The sequence below is a fragment of the Eubalaena glacialis genome, chromosome 1, assembly GCF_028564815.1.
Source record: "Eubalaena glacialis isolate mEubGla1 chromosome 1, mEubGla1.1.hap2.+ XY, whole genome shotgun sequence".
Lineage (NCBI taxonomy): Eukaryota > Metazoa > Chordata > Mammalia > Artiodactyla > Balaenidae > Eubalaena > Eubalaena glacialis.
In genome coordinates this window covers 13,345,769-13,351,768 of record NC_083716.1, presented here as the reverse complement: position 1 = coordinate 13,351,768, position 6,000 = coordinate 13,345,769, and positions in this window count along the sequence as shown.

Genomic DNA, 6,000 nt, shown 5'->3' with positions numbered 1-6,000 from the left:
GTTCCGTATCAATGTTCAACCCTCTACTGTGCAGTCAGCAATTCCGGGCTGTTAGTGGAAAGACAGATGGAAAGCATTGTTCTTCTGGTTTGTGGGGTTTACTAACCCACAACAGTTAAGGAGTAAAACTTCTTCACAGTTTGCTCGCTGCTCTCCACTTCTTCCCCCATCTGACCATGCTCCCATCATGCTTGCTACCTCGTGACACTTTGTGGCAAGTTCAATAGCTTCCTCAGTGCAGTACCCATCTGTGAACCTTGTATAATTGGGGTCCCTCACATAATATGTGTACTTTACATAATTGCTCTAACCGTGTACTTTATTTAATTGGAAACCAGGAACCCCTGAGCTATCTAAAGACATCATATGACTTTTATTAACTTCTGCCTATTTGCTTAGTTGCCCATTTCTATACGTGTTCTAAACTTTGATGAGGAAAGGAAATGCTGATTAGGTAGATACCAACAGAGTTTATTCACACAGTAAATGAAATATTGAATGAAAAGAAATGAAATCAGTAATAAATGAAACTCACAAAAATGTAAAGCCATGGTACTGAAGACTGTCTCTCTTGAGTACAAACAACACCTTCTTTTACTATGAAGATGGCAAAATCTCCTGGGCTCCGAATTGCCTCTGGGTAGATTGCAGGTGGTGCCAGCAGGCAGAGGGTACAGGGAAGCCCTGGTGTAGTGAGTGGCTAAGAAAACAGGTCCTGAGACAGACCGGCTAGCCTTGAGATCTGGGGTAAGATATTTGCGTTTGTGGGACCTCCGTTTTTTCATCTATAAAAAGAGCCATAATTAGCCCCCATCTCACAGGGCAGTGCTGGGCTTAAATGAGATAATTCATGTGACACACTTAGCACAGCGCCCAGCTCATAGAGAGTACTCAATAAAGGAAGGATAAATGTTTTTCTAATAATTAGAACCAGTTAAAGATGGCATGCACTTCCTTGGGGATGGGCTAGTGAGTCCCCTGCCACTGGAAGTATTTAAGAGGAGGCAACTGGCTTCTCAGAGTATCTCGTGCAAAAGAATTACCTGGAGAGAGCGTTAACAGTTGACTTCTGATTTACGTAGGTTCTGGATGGGGCCTGAGGTTCCGTATGTCTGGTGAGCTCCAGGTGATCCTGATGCTGCGCTATGACCACACTTGGTTAGCAGGGAGCTAGTTGGTTCCTTGGGGGCAGGGGGATGCTGGAGAAGGTATGTGACAATGTGCTCCATGTTGTCCTATATGGTGGCCACTGGACACGGGTGGCTATTGAGCATTTGAAATGTGGCTGAGTCCAAACGCAGATTAACTATGAGTGTAAAACACACAAAAACTTAGTACACAAAAAAAGGATGTGGGCTTCCCTGGTGGCGCAGTGGTTAAGAATCCGCCTGCCAATGCAAGGGACACAGGTTCAATCCCTGGTACGGGAAGATCCCACATGCCACGGAGCAACTAAGCCCATGTGCCACAACTACTGAGCCTGTGCTCTAGAGCCCGCGAGCCACAACTACTGAGCCTACGTGCCACAACTACTGAAGCCCGTGTGCCTAGAGTCTATGCTCCGCAACAAGAGAAACCACTGCCGTGAGAAGCCCGTGCACCGCAACGAAGACCCAACGCAGCCAAAAATAAACAAATATATAAATAAATTTATATAAAAAAAGGATGTAAAATATCTCTAATTTTTATATTGACTGCAGGCTGTGGTGATAATATTTTTGATATATTAGGTTAAATCTCGTAGTAAAATTAATTTCACCTGTTCCTTTTTACGAATTTAGTGAATTTTTTACTGTGGCTATTAGGAAATGTAAAATGACATGTATGGCCCACATTCCATTTCTTTTGGGCAGCGCTGAGCTGGACTATCCCCAAGTTCCCTTTGGAACACACGCACCCAGGAGCCTATGGTTTTTCACGTGGGCTCTAAGCTGCCGTCCATACGTGTCCAGCTGTGTGTCCCCCAGGGAATGTATGGTCTGTTTCCCCCCACTGCTGAGCAGGGCAGAGACAGAGCCCAGGGTCTCCAGCCTCTTGACTGCCTGGGGCCGGGGCGGAGGATGGGGAGCCAGCCTGTGTGTCTCTCCCCTCAATCTCCCTCAGAGCTAACAGGCGGCAAAATGCTGTGTCACTACAGGGATAACCAATTTCTACCTTGAAAATGCGACTTCTTGAAACTGCCTTTCTGGGGGAAAGTAAACTTCATCTTTCCTCCAGAGCTCCTCACTGAATTTACGCCTCGCCAGCCAAAATAACAAAGGCTGCCTGGGGGAGGCGTTTCCTTTGGGAGCTGGGTGTTCAGGATCCCAGCGGGTAGAGGCTCTGGCAGTGCCCATGGACGCAGTGCTGCCTCCTGGAAGGTCGCCTGCTGGATGTGGTTCGACGTCCCCTGAAGGTCTGGGGAACTGAGTCCTGTCACCCTGCAAATGACGTGGCAATTAGAGGTGGGGCAGCTGCTAGCCCAAGCCCCATAATTGCAGATTTGTAACATCATCTCTAATCTCTACTACCCATGTCCAGCCCCCAACGTTTTTTTTTTGCAGTGCATGGTTTTTGCATGCATAGAAGTGAAACTGGAATCTGAAAACCACCTGCTATGTCATCTCCACCATTTCCATCTTTCCTGGTCCATAGTGACCGCTGGATATGAGGTTCTGATTTTTGCACGAGGAATGGGCTGTAACCCTCCTCCTATGACTTTGCACGGCCATCTCACTGGACGAGACCCAGCTCAGTGAGCAGTTAGAAGCTTGAATCCAGTCCCTACTCCTTTCTAGCTGGGGACCTCAGATAAATGGTACAGGCACTCTGTGCCTTGGTTTCCTTTCTGTAAAATAGTGACGGCGATAATACCCACCTCTCCCCTCGGCAGAGATCTTGTGAGAATTACTGGGATGATATGGTAAGGGGCGGAGAAGAGTTCCCCTCGCCTGGAAGGCTGAACATGTGATGGCGGTTATTCTTGGCTAATAAGTGCTCCCTGAACGGCAGCCCATTTTTTTCAGCTGGCAAATTACCTACAAGAGCCCCCAAACTGCACACCTCGTTGAGTAATCAGGTCCTGTGTGGCAATGATGTAACTTAACGTACCTATTTTTGGTGGACTTGGCAATTCAGGGAGTGACCGATTTCCCTGCACTTCATCGAAGCTATTGCAATGGATTTCATCAACCAGCAGGTTTTGAAATGAGCAAGGTTTGAAAGCATTTTCCTGTGACCCTGGACTGCTTTCACCCTGTGCAGCTCAAGTCAGGGCTGGGAGGGGGACAGGACACTTCCACGATGACATCTATGTTCAAAATGATGGCAACGGAGATGGTAGGAGGAGAAGAGCACACATGCCCCACTTGACTCTCCAGGGGCATTTGCTGCATCACCAGAGGAGGTGAGAGGATTTTTGTTTGTTCGGTTTTTGGCCTGGAAAAGGGAAGCTTGAGTTTCCAGGTATGTGTAGGACCTTTTGCAGATTGAATGACAGCGTCCTGGCGGAACACATATTGTGAAGCTCCTGCTGTAGGGAGACCTGCAGCTCCTCACAGAGGGTGACATGGTTCCTAAGCATCTTGTTGGGCACCCTTGTCTGTGAGGATTTCTTAAGAAGTCTGAACTTGCACCCTGGGAAGAATCCTCGTGGATTTCTGTACCACCAATCCAGTCAGAGCAGAGGACTCTATTTGAAGGAAACTCCAGCAAGTACAGAGAATCTAGGGTTTTAAACTCTCTTTGGAATGAGGCTGCGTATGAATAAAAATGTATAGATACACAACTAACTCGTTCACTAACTGACTCAGTGTAAATTGAGTTACCAGTGCTGGTGGCTGATAAATCAATCGAGTCAAATCAAATGAGGTCGCTGCTAAGAGCAGAGGTTTGGGCTAGATGGTCCTGGATTAAAATCTTGCTCCACTGCTGTTAGCTGTGTGGTCTTGCTCAAGTTACTCAACCTCTCTGAGCCCCAGTGTGCGTGTCTGTGTGATGGAAGATGAAGCCAAACTTGCAGGGTTGTCAGAGCAACTAGACAGGAGGCAGCCTGAGGTCTCCTGAACCTCCTGGTGCAGATCCAGGCTCTGCTGGTCCCACGTGGCCCTCAGCTCACCGGCTGCTTCTCATCTTCCAGGTTCAGCTTAAAAGTCACCTCCTCAGAGAGGCCTTCCCTGATCACCCACGGAAAGCACCCTGTCTGCTCCTCCCACTCCCTCTTACTTTCCATTGCTTCCTCTGGTTTCCTTCCCAGCTTGAGACAGAGTCTGCAATTTTCTTGTTTGTTTGTGTTTGCTTGCTGTTCTTTTTTATATGTTGATTGCTGGCTCTCTTGGGCCGTAAGACTGAGGTCATCGAAGGCTGGGGCTTGATATCTATGTGTTGGGACCTGGAGTGCCCTGATCAGTGCCTGGCTCACAGCAGACGGTTGGGGTATTTGACCTAAGATCCTTGTAACCGGGACAAACTTCTGAGCCTCGTCAGTCCTCCGTTTTTCTGTATCTGTGATACCAGGAGCCACTTTAAAGTGTTGTGGTGTGATAAGGGTGCACTGAGATACAGTGTGGATTTCACTGAGTACAGGAGGTGAGTGACACAGAGCAGAAATCAATAGTGTTAGATAATATCATGAGATGGCATGTGGAGTAATCAGTGTCCCCTCTAAAACAAATATTTTTATTCTTTTTCCCTCTGCTCTTCTCTCTCTGAGTTTGTACTTCTTACTTGCAGATACAAGTTACAGAGAATGCAAACTTTGGGATAACAGATGTAACCCTGAGAAATGAGAAAAGAGAAAACAAGAGTTTTCGATTTCTCCATTTACAAGATGCAAGATTTCATTTACAATGTCAGTGGAAGTGTCCACTGGGTGAGTTCACCCATGAACATGTAAACTGACCGAAGGAGTCAGTCTAGATGGGAAAGTAGTATCTTTAGACTTATTGGTATAGTCCATCAGAAAAAGAGCAGAACTCTTTTCCACTGTGAGGTTATACAAGGACATTTCTACATGAACCCTGTGGCTGAGTTTTCTGGGATGGGCAAGTTACCCTTTCCCTTCCTAACTTTTGCCATGGCATTTGTTGAGACATCTCTGTTACCCGAGCGTGTTTCTCCTCCTGGCTCTGGTATGAAGCCTCCTCAGCTATTAAAAGAAGAGTTTAGACAGAGGAGAGTGTCCCAGGCACATGTAGAGTGAAAATGCTTTCACTCTTTCAATGTTCTAATGAGTAGTGAAGCCCTCTCTTCCCGTTCCGCTGTGTCTCAATGCAATGAAGCAGGGATTCTTTTCGAATTTTTTTTAAAGCCACATTGTCTTTCGTCCAAAATAAAACTGAGGGGGAATCCAAGTACATGAAACAGATCACAGAGAGCTTTTGCGGTGGAAGTGAGGGGTGGGGCTGTGGGTGAAGAATCCTCCCCCCTCCCTCCCCTCCCTCTCGCAGCCCCCAGAGCACCTCTGAAGCATCCCTAGAGTTCTGGGGAGCACAGTCTGAAACCACAGTATTACAGGATTGCTTCACAGAGCAGAATGGAATTCACTTTCTAAAATCTACCTGCTTTGAAGCAAACCTGGATCGTAAGCTTCTCAAGGGCCAGGAGTATCTGGCGCCCATTGAGAACACCAGTGTGTGTTATGAAAGGAGTTAAATGAGTTCAGCAGTCTGTTCTCATTTCAGAGACGCGCGTGGCTTCGCAGGTCCTAGACACGTCTCCCTGCAGACCTTCATCATCTTTTAAGGCCACAGAGTCCCTGACTACTCAGGGACTATAGAGCATGTGCTTCTGTGGCCTTTGCATCAGAGTGATTTGTGACTTCTCAGGTGGAACTGCCAGTGATATAATTAACATTTCAAAACTTTGCAACCACAAATTTAATTTCTTTTGAACATTTGGGGGCATTTAAACAGTAGCTTGAGTATTAAATTTGCACTTATGGGAATTGGGGAGGAGGGACATGGGGTAGGGGAGCAAGAGGGGAGAATTTCCCAAAACTGTATGAAAAAAGGATGGAAAACA